Below are 17189 nucleotides of genomic sequence, written 5' to 3' on the forward strand. Positions count from 1 at the left end.
GCAAAGGTGATGTAAAGCTCATGCACTTTCTCACAGGAGAATTCCTGGAGCGTACATGTAGAGTCAATTTACTTGTATTTTAGGCACAACTTTAACAAGCATGATTATCTGGCTTCCTAGTTCAAGAATCCCAGAGGCAGCAGATCATCAGAGAGACACACACTGGTAGCATCAAAAAGTGACAGCTGGCAGCCTGAGAATTGATGAAGAGGACGGGAAAAAAAAAACTCTAAAAAGTTGGTACCAAACTCCAAACTGGATCTCTTACAAGTTCAAACACAGAGCCCTTACTCACAGGCTCTATTAAACCTGTTAGAATAATTTATGATTGAGTCATCAGGACAAGATCAAATTAGGATGTTCTATTTAATAAAGCAGGGAAGCATATATGTATTTTCAAAGATATTCACCAAAAATAGTTTAAATGAACCTATTTTTATACATATGAACTTTGTAACCAGAACAACTCATTTCCTTAATGTTCCAGATAGATAGTTGACATTTTACTGTACATTGGTTATGTTCCAATTTTAATCCCAAGCCACCTGCCCCTCACTGGCCAGGGAGCCATGCTCAGGAAACACAAAGTCATTATGCTAATACTAGTTTAAACTTAACAAAATTAGGAAGAGAAATTTCCCATCCTCTCCAAAAGAATATCACACACTTCTACCCAGCCCCAAATGTATGGCTCCAGAGTTATGTATACTTCTTGCCAATTGTATAGAATATATGTTACTGTGTATGCTGACCAGATTTAAATCAGATCTCAGCAGACCACTGAAGAAGATAACTTCCTAATCTACCAGTTTGAATTTTTGTGTGGTTTGATTTATCTTTAAATCCTTTAAGTCAGATTCTCAAGAAATCAAATTATTGCCACTCAATGTTATTGAACTCTTGAACCTAGAAGAGAAAGACAATAGATCAATGCTTAGAAGAGGAAGTAAAACTGCAATAAGTGGTATTTTATTTTGCATGATAATTTTCACAAATATTAACAATGGAAAAATCAGAGTCATCAAAATCAGAGCAAACTTGAGATAAGCATTCTTCTATACAATGAGGGTTCCTAGACACAATCAATATTTGAATTAAGAATGTAAAAGTCCAGAAAATAAATCAAAAGCGAAGTGTTCAAAAATTAGGAACCAATGTTCACTTGGGAGCAGCATACCAGAATGTTAGCATATTGCCAAGGAGAAAATAACCCCTCCAATAAAAGCTTTCCAAAGCTATGTATAGACTGTGACTTCCTATGTTATAGAGTAATGGAATGAGGTATGTCAGTCAGGACAATGTTATAGTGATCAAACAAGCCCCAAATTTATAAAGCTTAAAATAACAAAGATTCATTTTTTCTTGTGCTGTATGTCCATTACAAATCAGATGAGCTCTGTTCTCTATTGCCAATCCTCACTCCAGGATCTAGGTGACAGAGTAGCTATTATATGGTCCTTGAAATTCTTAGTGTCCGAAGGAAAAAGGAAGTAGCAAAGCAAATGCTACTCCACCTGAAAGTGATTATTGTAATTTCATATGACATTTTATTGGCCAAAGTAATTCACACAATGAAGCCTGACTTGGGAGGGGATAGGAAGTAATTCTCTTTCTGGGAATGGCTTCAAATACTTGTGTGCTGAAGTGCAATCATCACAGGCTGTGGGGAAGGGATTGCAAGTTGTCCACTAGAAATTTGTGCTCCCATTTCATGGTGTAATTAGTGCTTTTCAAATTTGAGCACACATAGGAATCATGTGGAGGGCTTCTTAAAAATATGTTTCAGGTCCTACCCCTAGTCATCCTAATTCAATAATCTGGGGTAGGGCCCAAGAAATAAACATTCCAGGTGATGCTGATGTTGTTGCTCTGTGGGCCAGACTTGTAGCTGAAGTAGTATATAGCAGTTTGCTGGAAAGAAATGTCTAGACCCAAACTACAATTCCCAGTCTCACCTTTAGAACCAATAGAGATCAAAAGACTAGTTCTCACACACAAATGTGAACAGAAGCTTCTTGAGGTGGTTAAAAATGCCAACAACGTCAAATGCTGGTGAGGATGTGGAGCAACAGGAATTCACATTCATGTCAATAGAAATACAAAATGGTACAGCCACTTTGGAAGGCAGTTTTGTGTTTTCTTATAAGCTAAACATAGTCTTATCACAGACTCCGGCAATTGTGCACCTTTGTATTTACCCAAAGGAGTTAAAAAAAAAAAAAAAACTCTTATGTCCACACAAAAATCTGTAAGCAGATGTCTTTATCAGCTTTATAATCTCTAATACTTGGAATTCACCAGGATGTGAATCGACAAACAAATAATGGTATATCAATGCGTTATTCAGTGATAAAAAAGAAATGCACCATCAAACCATAAAAAGATGGAGGAAACTTGCATGAATATTGAAAGAAGCCAGTGGGAAAAACTGTATGCTGTATGAGTCTTTAGTGGCTTAGGGCTGAAGGAAGGGAGGGTGACAGGGAAGAGGATCTTAGGGTAGTGACACTGTGCTCTACAATACTATAAAGTGGACGTGAGTCGTTGTACATTGATCAAAGAACCCAAAGGATGTACAAGATGGAGTGAACCAATAATATTTGAATGTAATACTGAAAAGAATTTCAAGGACCAGATAATAGGAACCATGGATGTCAATTCATTGCTGTCATCTGAATGTCCACTCCAACACTCATGTTGAAACTGTATCACCACTGCAGCTGTCGAGAGGCAGGATCTTTAAGCAGGTATGCGGTCATTGGGGCTCTGCCCTCATGCACAGGTTCATGTTATTATCATATTATCAGGAATGGGTTCCTAATAAAAAGCATCAGCTTGGCCTGGAAAGAAAAAAAAAGCAGATATTCTGTTTCTCACTTCCTTCTCCCATAAGCTTTCTGTATGTTGATGCCCAAGGAAACATTGTAGTCCATGTTTGCAATTCAGTCCTTTATCAGCCTGAGCTTCCTTACCCCACTGCCAAGAAATACCTACATCTAAATATTATGTGAAATATAACAAATTTATGTTGTGTTAAGCCACAGATATTTGGGGTTTATTTTATGTATTTATTTTTTCATTATAGTAGGTAGTGTATTACCTTAACTAATATTGGAGAGACTCCAAAGGTGGTGAAGAAAATCTTGACCCTCCTTTCAACATTTATTTTTTTCTCCTCCTTCCTTTAAATGTCATGTTCTTTGATCCCTCTTTATTGTATCTGTTTTCTTTAATGTGCTGTAGCAACAGATAAAATTAAATGGAATAAATAGAATTAGAGGATGGAGAAATTCAGAATCACTCTGTCTTTAAAGAATTAATTCACAAGTAGTTTATTCACTCACTAAACAACAACAACAACAACAAACACTTAGTGTTTATTTACCTATGTCTACAACGTAGTCTTACCTCCAGAGATGACAGGTGCAACTTTCCTGACACATAACCATGGCAGATACAAGGGCATTTTTCTCACTGGGTCCAGAGGCAGCCTTAGAATTCTTGACAACAGAGTGCCCCAACAACCATTACCAATAAACTTGTAATGGTGGGTTTACAAGAAGCAGTTTATATCCAAGTTGTTTCTATTTGTATCTTAATAAATGCTTCCCAAGATGTTGCAAAGGGGTTTGGGTCAACTGAAAACACACACTTCAATCTACTTCTTATGTATCTTCCCAAGACTATAAAAACCAAATTACATTTGCAGCTACATTTCCACCCTGATTTAGTTCTGCTAGGAATGTATACCTGCATGATACCTGAAATCAGAAATCATCAAAGTGACATGGTAGCCTTGAATGAAGATTAGACCTCCTGGCAGGCACATTTGCAGCTGGAAACTCAGCTCTAACACTTTGCAGTTCTGCCACTTTGATCAAGCCATTTATAACCTCTCTGAACCTGGTTTCTTAACTGAGGATTGAATAAGATAACATGTGTACATAAACCTCATTGAAAAACACTATGCAAATGTAACATTGTTATTTCTAAAGCTGGAACTAAAGAAAAGAGCTAACAATGGCTGACTCCTGAGGTATATTCCCTGTGGTTTATTCTCGATACCCTTTCTTTTATTCCTTTCAAACAACTCTCCCCTAAACTTGAAAACTAATTCCACTGTCCTAACTTATGACTCCATTAGGAAATATTTCTAGAAAGTCATTCAAATGTTTCTACTTTGGTACTTTGGTTCTAAGTCCTTGTGTTACAGGAAACCATTTTCTCCCTTGCTTGCTATTTAAACTCTTCAAGAACTTGTCAAGCATTATTATGTCATACTCACCCAACTCAGGGATTCAATCACACACTTCATCCACTTCAGGGCATATTCATTTTCTGGAGTATCCAGTGACATGATTCCCAGTAGCAGAGATAGGAATTCAAGCATTTAAGTTACTCTTGAATTTTCTTGATTTTGTGAATCTTAAGGAATCTTTTAGAGCTATAGCAATGAAAGCTTCAAATAGCTTTTATAACATGATTTGTTTTCTTTTCATTATGTTTTTCAGATTAAGAACCTACTATGATGGTAATCTATGCTAGAAGAAAGATGAGCTATCTGTGGTTTATAGACTTGGAAAAGTGAACATTTTAAGTCATTTTTATGGCAACTTTCAATTAAATGCCCAAAACTTCATAATGATATGAGAAGAAAGTACTGCATTAAATGATTTCCATTTAAAATATTTTTCTAGTTTCCAATTGTCTCTATCATATCATTGGGTGAAGTTCTCAAAAACAATTCCAGATCAGCTGTCTTCTGACTGAATTTTGGCAAAAGAAGATAAAGAGATTGAACAGGATAGGAAAGAAGCCAAGATATTCTTCCTCCTTCCTCTGTATCCCAGGCAGCTCCTCAAAATTTGGTTCTTCTCTTCTGCTACAGCTCAAAGCCTTCTTTCATTGCTTGGCAAGTTTGTTTTAGCTCCAGTTTCCATCAGATGACCCCTTCTCCTGGGAAGTAACACTGTCTACATTTTTTGTCTTTTCAGCCCACAGTATTGGTTTCTTACTATTTTATATTTGATTAAATTGCAATCCCCTCTTTAGTTCTCACCAACTCCATTGCTTGTGTAATAACTTCCCTGAACTAAATTTGCTCTGTTGAAAATCTTAAAGCATTTCTTCTTTCCCAAGTAGACTCTGATTGATAATATAATAAACTTAATTGTGAAACAATGCATATAACTATTAGTGCACAAATAAGAATGATAAGAAACTGAATGCTACATGGTATGGAACAAAATTGTGGAAAATCTGTCCCAGCAAAAAGACAATTAGAAGAACCAAGGAATAGGACACGAATGTGGAGACTTTACCTTTCTCCCTTCAGGTGAAAGTGGACATACCAGTAGTCACTGACTATTTAAAATTCTGATCTTGGAACAGTAGTTGTATCATGTAATATAGGCCACATTAAGGTGCTCATTAATTCTGTCTCTGACATGATAAAAATATGTTCATTAAAGTGGCTCAGAAATACATCTGAAAACATTAAGTCTGGCTTGTTAGCAAAATAAATGCCAAATAAGGTACAATCCCTCATGGAAACATTTGCCCTCGTTTTTATTTCATCCTTTCATTCACTCATTGAGATACCTAGTATTTGCCAGATACTTTCCTAGGTCCTATAAATATGTCCCTGAATGAGGAAGAAAAAAATTGCCTTTCCTTTTATGAAGCAAAAGAGTCATGAGTATTTGAATTTAAGATCCATTTTATCCTTTTATTTTAGTAAGGATTGCTTTTTATGTGGAGAAACAACACTACAGATTTGCATATATGTTATTGTGTATGACTGCAAAAATCATATCCTGTTGGAAACTAATACAAATCTTTTTATCTCTAAGTGCAAATTTGTCTTTGCAGGATCAGTTTGTAAAACATTGTAGTTTAAAAGCTTAGATTGTACCCCCAAAAATAATAAAAGAAAATTATATCTTCTTATATCTGAGGAAGTAAGAACCAATAATTCGGAGGCAAAGGAAGCAAAATTACCTGATAATCTCTGGATAAAATAGGTATGAAGGCTAATGAACCCATATATAAGTGGGAATCTTTTTCTAGTTCAAGTCAAAGATAGAAAACCACTTATTTAATAGACTTTTTCACATATGGAAAATATAACTATTATAATTTTTTTTTCTTTTTCACGTCAGATGGGTAATGTGCTGATGTTGCAACAAGGTTTAAAGGTAGGTACATCTCACTCAATAGTGTGAACATCCAATCATCATGCTTATAAAATGAAGGATCTATAAAATATCTTAGATATTAAAAATTTGGTATTTTCAAGAGACAAAATACTTCAAAATTTTAAGGTATTTTCTTCAAGTTTTGATATACATGAATGCAAGTGTGTGTGTGTATTGGTGTGAAAATCATATGTATATTATAAATTTAGAATGATACTTTCAATATAATGTCACATCTTACATGTCACTAAAAATAATACATGTACTTTTCCACACCATTAAATGGACTTTAAAAAATATTATTTTGATAGCTGTGTAACATTGTTTTCACGTAATTTTCTTATCCAGTCCCTATTAGTAAAGATTATATTGTTTCCAATTTCCAAGTATCATTAGTAAGTTAAAAATTATTCCCCTATATGATCACTTGTTTGCAATACTTTTCTGAAGTGGAAATGATAAAGTTTGTAAATGGAATTAAGTTGACAACACATTAAGCCACTATAATGGAGGAAAAAAGCTACTTTTTTATCTAGAATGGTTTTCATAATTGAATCAGAGAGCGGGGTATGCCAAAGCAACAATCCTTCATAACATAGTTGCTCTATTTCCAACAACTATTGGAAATGGGAGCTTAGACTGGAGACTTGCAAAACTAAAGCAGAGTCATCTATAGCAAGGGCTACTGAAGTTCACTGAGTGGGATTTTAATAGGTGTTAATATTAAAAAGTGTCCTGAGGAATAGTGACTTTGGGAAACACAGAGTAAGTCAAACAAGATTTGTTGCTGTTATGTTTTACTATAGGTCTTCCCAGAGCCTTTAATAATTTTTAACATAGTTTTTAACATGCCAAAAGGAGAATATACATGGAACATTTCCCAGACTTATTTGACCACAAAATACTTTGTGCACTAGGCATTTCAAGAGAAAAATGTTTTGTGGACACAAGATTGGGCAAAATTACTCTAAATGAATTGAGAAAAAGTAAACTGAAGTCAAGGCCAAATGGGAAAAATATGTCAGAATACGTTAGATCAAGTTTAATGGTCATAAGGAAAGTATGGTATGTCTTGAAATATTTCTACTAATTTAAATTTCTTATTTATCTTTTTGAAAACACTGAATGGTTATACTCTTTTCTTGCCAGTTCGTAGCTCTAGGTAAAAGTAATATTCAGTGAGCTAAACTTTATCTTAACATGACATGCTTTTAAGAAAGCCACATAATACAATGAAAAAGTCTCAGCCTAGTAGTTAGGACAGAGTGACTGGCTTTGACACTAGCTAGCTTAGACAATTAACTGAGCCTCCATAATCCTCCATTGGCACACTGTGCAATGAATGTTCGATGAATTATTTCAAATAGACATTCATAATTTTTCAATCATTCATGGACTTCAAAAGATCTAACTAGCCTCTCTATGACTGGCCTTACAAATCCTAATTCCAATGTAAACTTAATCTCTATTTAAGATCATATTTTTAACAATGATGCTATACTTTGAAGACCTATATCAAGGGAAAGGCAGATTGCTATTTAACTTCTTAGTTGTGATTCAAAAATAAATGTATTTCTGTCCCGCTTTTTGCCTGAACAGAAATTTGTGCCTCAGGGATCATGGATCTTGCTCACCTACATTTTATGCATTATTTTGGCAGTTCCAGGCTGGTCAATGTTTTCTTTTTCTTTCTTTCTTTCTTTTTTTTTTGTCCTCCACAATAGAGATGTTTAACCTGGGGTAACTAAGCAACCAGGTGCCTGCTATGGTCTGAATGTTTTTGTACCCCCAAAATTCAGATTTGAAACCTAATCACCAATGCAAATAGTGTTAGATAGTAGGGCCATTTGGAGGTGAGTAGGTCATGAGGGCATGGTCTTTATAAACAGGACTAATGCCCTTAGAAAATAATCCTCAGAGAACTGTCTTGACCCTTCTACCATGTGAAGATATAGCAAGATGGTGCTACAAGGAACCAGGAAGCAGGCCCTTACTTGAAATCAATTTATGCCAAGAGCCTTGATCTTTGACTTTCCAGCCTCTTTAACTGGAAGCAATAAATCCTGTTGATTAAAAGTCACCAAATTATAATTTTTTTATTTTGGTAGCCAAATGAAGTAAAATAGGATCCTCAAAACCCATGAAGTTGTGTATATCATTTTCTGTATACATATGTGTGTGTGTGTGTGCGCGCGCGCGTGCATGCACGTACCCTCCTCAGACATAGAGTGGACAGACTCCATAGCTTTCAATATATGTTCAAATGGCATTTTCAATCCCTCAGGAGTTTAAAATGATATTGCTTATAGCTTTCTTAAGGTTTTGAAAGGGTATACACACACACACACACACACACACACACACACGCCACAGCCTAATGCTTAAATTTAAAATAGTGGCCTAAGTTTTTGGTACAGCAACAAACAAGGAAGATGAGGAGAAGGAGAAGGAGGAGGAGGAGGAGGAGGAGGAGGAGGAGGAGGAGGAGGAGGAGGAGGAGGAGGAGGAGAAACAGCAGCAGCTATTTAGAGGCACTTGCTGCCACTGCATTGAAAAATAAAAGCCTGCAGGAAAAAAATGGCCTAATGATATGTTATAAAAACAGCTATTAACCAGATAGAAGTACTATCATTGGCAAAAATAAATGAGATAACATTTACCCAATTATTAGTCACATTACTAAAGTGTTTAAAAGAAACATTTCCAGGAATTATCTGTCCTGTGTCGATAGAGTATCTATGGCACAATCCACTATGATTGGTCCTTTATGGAGAGAATTCCCCCAGAAAATCTGTGCATATGATAAATTGGCAATCTTTCATTAACCCTAACTTTGGTCATATACTGTCTTTTGTATGCTCCTGAGCTCTAAGACCCAACTTCTTAAACCCTGTTCTAGATTCAAATCCCACAAATACTTGCATAGACCACTGACCATCACTGTGTGACACAGATGTCGATGATGAAAATGTAGATGACTGTGATGATAGCGAATATTAATCTAGTATTTAGTATATGCCTTGTAGAAAGTCTTTGAAGTAGTTACCATAATTAACAAGTTTAGAGACAAAGAAACTAAACTGCAGAAAGGTTAAGTAATTTATCCTGCATCATAGGACTAGCAAACAGTCAGTCCAGGATTAATGCCCAGTTAGATTCCAAAGCTTATTATGCTATTCTGCTTTAAAGACACAACTCAAGCATTTGCTCATATGCACCTCATTTTAATCATTCCATTTGTTCTTTGTTGCTTCCACATCAGCTCCCCTACCCAAGATTGCCCTAAAGTTCCCTCTGGATTCAACTCCAGCAACTTTCAGCATTTTCCCTGGCCCCAAAGATGTGATCATTCCAATTCATTAACTAGGATGACCCTAGAGGAACCTTGACTACCAGACTTATTGCTGGCCAAATATGACTGATTCCCATCTTTTGTGATAAGAAATTGAAGTTGGAACATTTATGTTGCAATGACTTTATCAAGGCTGGAGTTAAATTTTGAACAGTCCCATTTTACAGATGGATAGAGGTTAAAGACTTAGTATTTTGTATTGGCTAGTAGTAGACTCTCCGTTTTGAAAATCTAATTACCTCTGTGTATAAGGCCATCTTCCAAACACAATCATTCACACAACACCTTCATGGTTTTTCGGTCATGCTTTAGTATTTACTTAATATTTTGATTCAAATATACTTATTGATTTTGTGGTAAAACAAATATATTTATAAATGAAAGTTTCTTTCACTAAAATAAAAACCATTACCATATGTCTTAGATGGAAATTTTTAATGCCTACACAATAAAATAAAATCATGTTGTAAAGGCTAGCTGGATTTTATTGCCATCTAAGGCTCTTATTCTTGAGGATTCTTTCTCCTTGCTTAAAAAAAATTAGATAGTATTAGAGAAAAAAACTAGAACTAAACTAGAATTCCTCTTTGATATAATCAGAAGGTTTTAAAGGAAATAGAGAATCATTTTTGTTATGTAATTCACTCTTTTTTAATACTATATCTTCACATCACCTAAAACTCATTTTGAGCAATACTGTCTAGTGGAAACATAATGTAAATCATGTATAATTTTAAATTTAATTCTAGATACATTAAAAAAGTAAAATAGAAAAATTAATTTCAGTATTTTATTTCAGCTCATAACCAAAATATTTAACATGTAAAATCAACATAAAACATTTTTGAGATATTTTATATGCTTTTTAAATATTATTTTAGAAATCTGTTCCTAATCCATACCAGTCACATTGAAGTATTCAGTAGCCTCATGTGGTAAGTGGCTACTATTGAGCACAGGAGCCTTATATGACACCCATTAGGAAATACATGATGAAGTTAGGATGATTGGGCAGTGGGACCCTTTGTGGTTAACATGGTCACGACACCTGGCAACCTTTCTGAAACTCACTTTCTGTGTCTAGAAAATAGGAGGAATTCATTGGCTGTAGTCTCTGCTATGACTACCACTTGTTCCCTTTCTGTTAAAGCTCTTCATAAAGCCTTATTGTTAACTTTCCTGGAAAACTTCAAAGAACAAGTTGCACCACAGCCCTCCAAAGAGTATATACATCACCCTCCAAACAAAGGTGTTTGATGAGACAGTGTCACAAATGCTGTGACTGAACTACAGAGCTGCAGGAGCATAGAAGTGGATCTCCTTAAGCATCTGGAAGTTTCCTGGAGAAGGTGATAATGTGAAGTGTGCATTTGGTTTTCATCCCTGTTTCCTGATATACAGTTCAAAAAATCCTTGGTTTCTCTAAAGTAGTAAGAGTGTTTCTTTCACGTTCATGAGCTAAATGGTGGCTGGGGGCCCCTAGATAGCTTCATGATAGGGGCTGGTAACCAGAAATACAAAGACACGAAGAGTTGGGACTTTCAATCTCTTGCCCCCAACTTTTAGGGAGGGGAGAGGGACTGACGGTTGAGTTGATCACCAATGGTCAGTGATTTGACAAGTCATGCCTGTGGAGTAATGCTCCAATAAAAACCCAAAGGGACTAGGATTGGAGAGCTTCAGTGTTGGTGAACACATCTCCTTTACCAGGAGAATGGCACAGTCCAACTCTATGGGCACAGAAGTTCCTATACTCAGAACCCATCCAGACCTTGCTGTATGTAGCTCTTTGTCTGGCTGTTCATCTGTAACCTTTATTCTATGCTTTATCAATAAACCAGTAAACATAGTATTATGGTTTGGATGAGAGGTGTCCCCCAAAAACTCATGTGTGAGACAATGCAAGAAGGTTCAGAGGAGAAATTATTGGGTTGTGAGAGTCTTCACCCAATCAACGAATTAATTCTCTGATAGGGATTAAATGAGTGGTAACTGAAGTGGCAGGTTGTGGCTGGAGGAGGTGGAAACTGGGGGCTTTGAGGTATATATTTGTATCTGGCAAGTGGAGTTTCTCTCTCTCTGCTTCCTGATCATCATGTGAGCTACTTCCCTCTGCCACACTCTTTTGCCATGATAGTCAGCCTTATCTGGAACCCCTGGGGAATGGAGCTGGTGGTATATAGACTGAGACTTCTGAAACCATCAGCCCTTAAGTAAACTATTTCTCCTCTACAGTTATTCTGGTCAGGTCTGTTAGTCACAGCAGTGAAAAAGCTGACTAACACATAGGTTTCTGTGAGTTCTGTGAGCTGTTCTAGCAAATTAATCAAACCCAAGAAGCAGTCACGGCACCTTCAATTTATGGCTGGTTGGTAAGAAGGACAGGTCACAACCTATGCTTGTGGTTTGTATCTGAAGTGCGAGACAGTCTTGTGGGACTGAACCCTCAACCTGTGGAAACTGATGCTGTCTCCAGAAGACACTGACAAAATTGAATAGAATTGCAGGACACTCACTGGTGTCCACAGGAAAACATGCAGATTGCTTTGTGTATGGGGAAATTCCCTGTACCTCTGGTGGCAAAAGTGTTGATTGACTGTGTGAGAGTAGAGAACATTAGGGAACACTTTATAGCAACATTTAAACTGACTCCTGCATGATGAATAGGAGGTAGCCAATGAGCAAGAAAATGTTCCAGGCAGGAAAGTGGCAGACACAAAATCTCAGAGCAAGAGCTACATTTGGAGAACTCCAAGAGATTGAGTGATATCGGATTTCAAGGAGGAAGTAATAATGAGAAATGACAATGGAAAGGTAGTAAGTAGGTAGTAAGGATCTTGAGTGACATCTAAGGATTAAAATTTTATCCCAAAATCAGAGGAGACCTGGAGGCTATAAATTTGGATGGGGATTAGTGATTAGGATCACTCTGACTACAGAGCAGAGGAGAAATGAAAAACTGCTAAGGCAAAGGGGCCAATTAGGAGGCTGTCTAGCAATCTAGGTGAAGAGAAGAAAATGAATTAGAGAGACCTTTAGGAAGCAGAACACACAGGCTATAGTGGCTCCTTGCTGTGGTGAGGGACAGAAAGGATGAAGAATGGTATTCCAGGTTCTGGTTTAGTTAGCTAATACATAATAGTGAGTTTCTCTAAAATGAAGGACTGAGAAAGAAAAACTGATTTGTTCACAACTTATTTGGTTTACCTATAATATTTTGTAAAAATTCTGGAAACTACCAAAGCAGTCTTGGGTGGGCTTTGGAAGGAAGGCTTCATGCAGAAAAACTGGAAGCTTTCTGATAAATTATATGTTTATTGACAAGGAAATTAATTAAATTACATTCACTGACAAGGAAACAATTGAGTACAATTATTTGGAACTTCATAGTTTATAATTCTTTCATAGAGAACTTGGACCATACTAACAGTTAAAATAAAGTTGTTGCAGTAGTGACTTCTCTGAGCTATATCTGCAGTATCTTTGCTCAGGAATAATTTGTCCTCTAGAGCATGTGTATTATAAGGGGGCAATTTTTTCTTAGTCCCTCTTAGCCAAGATAAGAATTGGGATCTTTATCAAAGCCAAATAAGAATTTCCTCAGGGATTCAGCAAGGGACAAATGCAGGTCTGTGGGGTATTCTCAGAACATTCAACCATCTATGCCTTTTGTCTGGTACTGGCTGCCTTGTGTAGGCTACACTGATACTACTGCCTACAATCTTCATTGAAAATAAAAAGATTAGAAAATCAAGCTAAATTACATGAGACAGAAATCATCAAAACAATTACTCAGTAAAAGATCAGAGAGCCAAATAGTATGGTCAACAAAAGGAAAACACATAAAAATCAGACATACATGAGAGAATACCAGGAAGATTTCTTCTCTAAATTTGGAAAAGTGAAAATGATAAAAACAAATCTTGAGTAATGATTAAAGGTCCCCAAAAGGAAATCATGGGTATTTATGAATAGAAAGCCATAGGCAGCTGATTCTTCTATGCAAGTAATAACAATTTCAATCAAGATAACTGATTCCCTAACTTAGGCATTTCACTAAATTGAATCCTCAAACATAGCAGTCTTCCTTACACTGAAAACAGTAGGTTTTCATCAAAGTTAAAACGCCAACATGCACATGAGGGCATGTCATTTATTTGGGGAAGGGCAGGGTTGTGCCAGGTAATCTATGTTTTGCTCTAATGAAAATTTGGTTGTTTTAAAAGCATGATTGGCAAGGACTTCTCTTGACTTCTGTTCACACACACACACACACCAATTTTTGTTTACAGCATATATTTAATGTTCCTGGTCCAATAGAAATCTTGCAGTTAACAAGACTTCAAATAAGTCACTGCTCTCAAGTGTTTTCAATTCTGTTCAATTCAATGGTGAGTAAAGCCAGTTAGGGAAAAAAAATACTTGTCTTCCAATTTTAGTGTTCTGAAAACACATTGTTGTGGTTAGTAAGCATTACAAGAGCCCTCTAAATTTAGCAAACATTTTCATTCCCTTGACCAAGCCCACCCACAAGAGTGAATAAAACTGATTTCATCTACACTCATCTGGGTAATGTAAATCCCTCAGGTTCTGAAAACCCACTAAACAAGAAAGCTGAGTGCAGAAATGTCAGGGAAATATGGAACCTCTAAAGAGGGGTTGGGGATGGAACAACTCAGACTCCATTGACAAACTTAAGTTTGTATCAAAGCCAGCCTCAGCAACTTAGGAAGGCATTAAGCAACTTGGTGTGACCCTGTTTCAAAATTAAAAAAAAAAAATTTAAAAAGGGCCAGGAATATGGCTCAGTATTTAAGTGTTCCTGGGTTCAATCCCTAGTACCAAAAACTAAATAAATAAAAACTTGGAGGCTCAAAGTAGAACTTTGGTCAATGAAGTCAAATGAAGATGCCTTGTATGAGAGCTTCAAGAGAGAGAGAGAGAAAAGGAAACTTGTTTTATACAATATTACACATAGTAAGCTATCAATGAATGAAGACTGAATAAGTCACAATAACTTGCAACCATCATTAAGCAGAATGCCAAACCTATGATGCTGAATCAAATCTGTGAGGTCATGTTTCTAACTTTATTGTGTAAGTACAATGAAGATTGTGAGAAGAGAGAAAGGAGGAGAAATTAGTTAATTGCAGGAATTTCTTTGGTCTTCTGTCCTATCTTAAAAAGCAAATGCAAATTTTACACTTTATGTTGAACTATATAAACATTCAGCCTATGACTTCCAATATATCCTTGCTAAATAGTTGCAGAAACATGACAATTTGTCATTCTCTTTAATCATGTTACTATAAGAAAAATTTAGAAAAGAAACTTGGGAATGACTTAAACCTACCTGGAATTTATACAGCCTATGTTTGTGCAAATTTTATGTGAATATTTTTTAAATTTTATTTTTGGCATTTATTATCAATAGGTAGATGCATTTTGATGTTTGATTAGAAAGACTTTATACTCGAATATACAGAATTTTGTTCTAAGGGAGAAAGGTATGGAACAAACTAAGGAAACTTGTATTAACCCCTTGGTGAGTATCTGTTTCTAATACAGTATTGAATTAGATATAAATATTATCCAGCTAATTCCAATATAAGTACTACGAATGTTTGTGATGGTTTGAATGTGAGTTGTCCTCCAAAATTTCAAGTGTTAAACAATGCAAGAAAGTTTAGAGGAGAAATGGTTGGGTTTTGAGAGCTTTAACCCAATCAGTGATTACTCCCCCTGACAGGATTAACTAAATGGTAACTGAAGGTGGGTAGGGTATGGCTGGAAGAGGTGGGTCCCTGGGGACATTCCTTTGGGTATATATTTTATATTTAGCAAGTGGAATCTCTCTGTGCTTTCTGATCATCATGTGAGCTCCTTCCCTCTGCTGAACTCTTCTGCCAAGATGTTCTGCCTCACCTCAAGCCCTGAGGAATGGAGCCATCCTTCTATGGTCTGAGAACCTCTGAAACCATAAACCTCTAAAGAAACTTTTCCTCCTCTACAATTGTTCTAATAGAGTCTTTTAGTCACAGCAGAGAAAAAGCTGACTACAACAAAAATTGGCACTGAAAAGTGGGGTTGTTGCTAGGATTAAACCGACAATGGGGTTCAGAAGCTTTTGGAGATTTTTTTAATTGGTGGGAGGAATTTTGAGGTGCTTAGAAGTGTAAGTGGAAATGCTTAGGATTGTTGTAAGCAGAGCTTCATGGGTGATTCTGGTGGGAGCTCAGAAGACCAGAATGACAACTGGACTGTGCACAGAGAATTTGAGAAGTTGTCTGCATTTGGCCCCTCTCCTGAGACTTTCCATGAGGCTGATTTTAAAAGCAACAGACTCAATCTGGCAGAAGCAATGTCTAGATAGCATAGCATTCAGGAAGTGGCATGGATGCTGCTGGCCATTTTTAGCCAAATTTAATGTGATAATCAGGAGTAGAAAGCAAAGCAGAAAGATTTGAAAAACTTAGGCTTGAATGGTGGAAGTAAAATTGGAGCTAAGGAAGTTGAAGTTGTTAAAGACATTACTGCCCTTAAAGAAATGCTAAAGATTTTGCCTAGAGATAATAAGAAAGATGGCCTGAGGGCATCTCAGGAATTGGCAAGATTTTATCCATCTCAGACTGAAGGAAGTTAAAATTCTCTTGAGACCAATGGGGTACCTTTTTTGCACAAGGGGGCCTACGAAGTTTTTTCAACATCTTTAGTTACCCAAGCACTCAGAGGTTGCTACAGCCAGGGTCCCTGGAAGCTTGGCTATAGCACCAGATGGCACCAGATGGCACCAGACGTTGGCTTCAATCCCATAGTGCTGGTTCTGCATGATTGCAGGATGCTGGAGTTAGGGAGTCATGGAAGCTTCCACCAAGATTTCAAATAAGACCTGGGACGACAGACAAAGTACAGTGGGGTTGGAGTCTTTGTGAGCAGTCCTGAGAGGGCATAGCATAGAGATGTGAGGAGTAAGCCTAAACTACAGTGGAGACCCCCATGATTAAGAAATGCCAGTAATGTGAGACATCGTTCTAGGAAAGTTGTTGAAACTGAGCATAGACAAACCAACAGAAAGGCCACTTGGGCTACAACCAATAAGGCTGTAGGGGTGGAGCTACATAAGCCTTTTGAAGGGAAGATAACCATGCCAGGTGCCCCAGATGCTGGTCATGGAGCTATAGGACTTGTTTGCTCAGTTGGAATTCTTCTTTTTATGGCCCTATGTTTGTGAATGGAAATGTTTATTCTGTACCTTTATATGTTGGATACTTGTAAATAGCTTTTGATTTTTATAGGAACTAATGAAAGTTTGCCCTGAGTCTCAGAGAAGATTTTGGACTTGAACTTTTGGGGGCCAGGAGTATAATGTTGTGGTTTGGATGTGAGGTGTCCCCCAAAAGCTCATGTGTGAAACAATACAAAAAGATTTAGAGGAGAAATGATTGGGTTATGAGACCCTTAACCTAATCAGTGACTTAATTCTCTGATGGGATTAACTGAATGGCAACTGAAGGTGGGTAGGTTGTGGCTGGAGGAAGTTTATGGGGGGGGCATGCTTTTGGGGTATATATTTGGTGGGCTGAGCTTAGACTCTCACTCTCTGCTTTCTGACTATCATGTGAGTTGCTTCCCTCTGCCAC

General features: G+C 36.8%; 1 non-coding gene across 1 annotated transcript; it reads right to left on the bottom strand.

Moving 5' to 3' along the window:
• Positions 1-6155: 6155 nt before the first annotated feature.
• On the bottom strand, positions 6156-6257 carry LOC113194219 (small nucleolar RNA U13). Its single transcript, XR_003302252.1, has one exon. It is a non-coding gene; the product is annotated as a small nucleolar RNA U13 (small nucleolar RNA).
• Between the last annotated feature and the right edge of the window lie 10932 nt (positions 6258-17189).

The sequence above is a fragment of the Urocitellus parryii genome, chromosome 4, assembly GCF_045843805.1.
Source record: "Urocitellus parryii isolate mUroPar1 chromosome 4, mUroPar1.hap1, whole genome shotgun sequence".
Taxonomy (NCBI): Eukaryota; Metazoa; Chordata; class Mammalia; order Rodentia; family Sciuridae; genus Urocitellus; species Urocitellus parryii.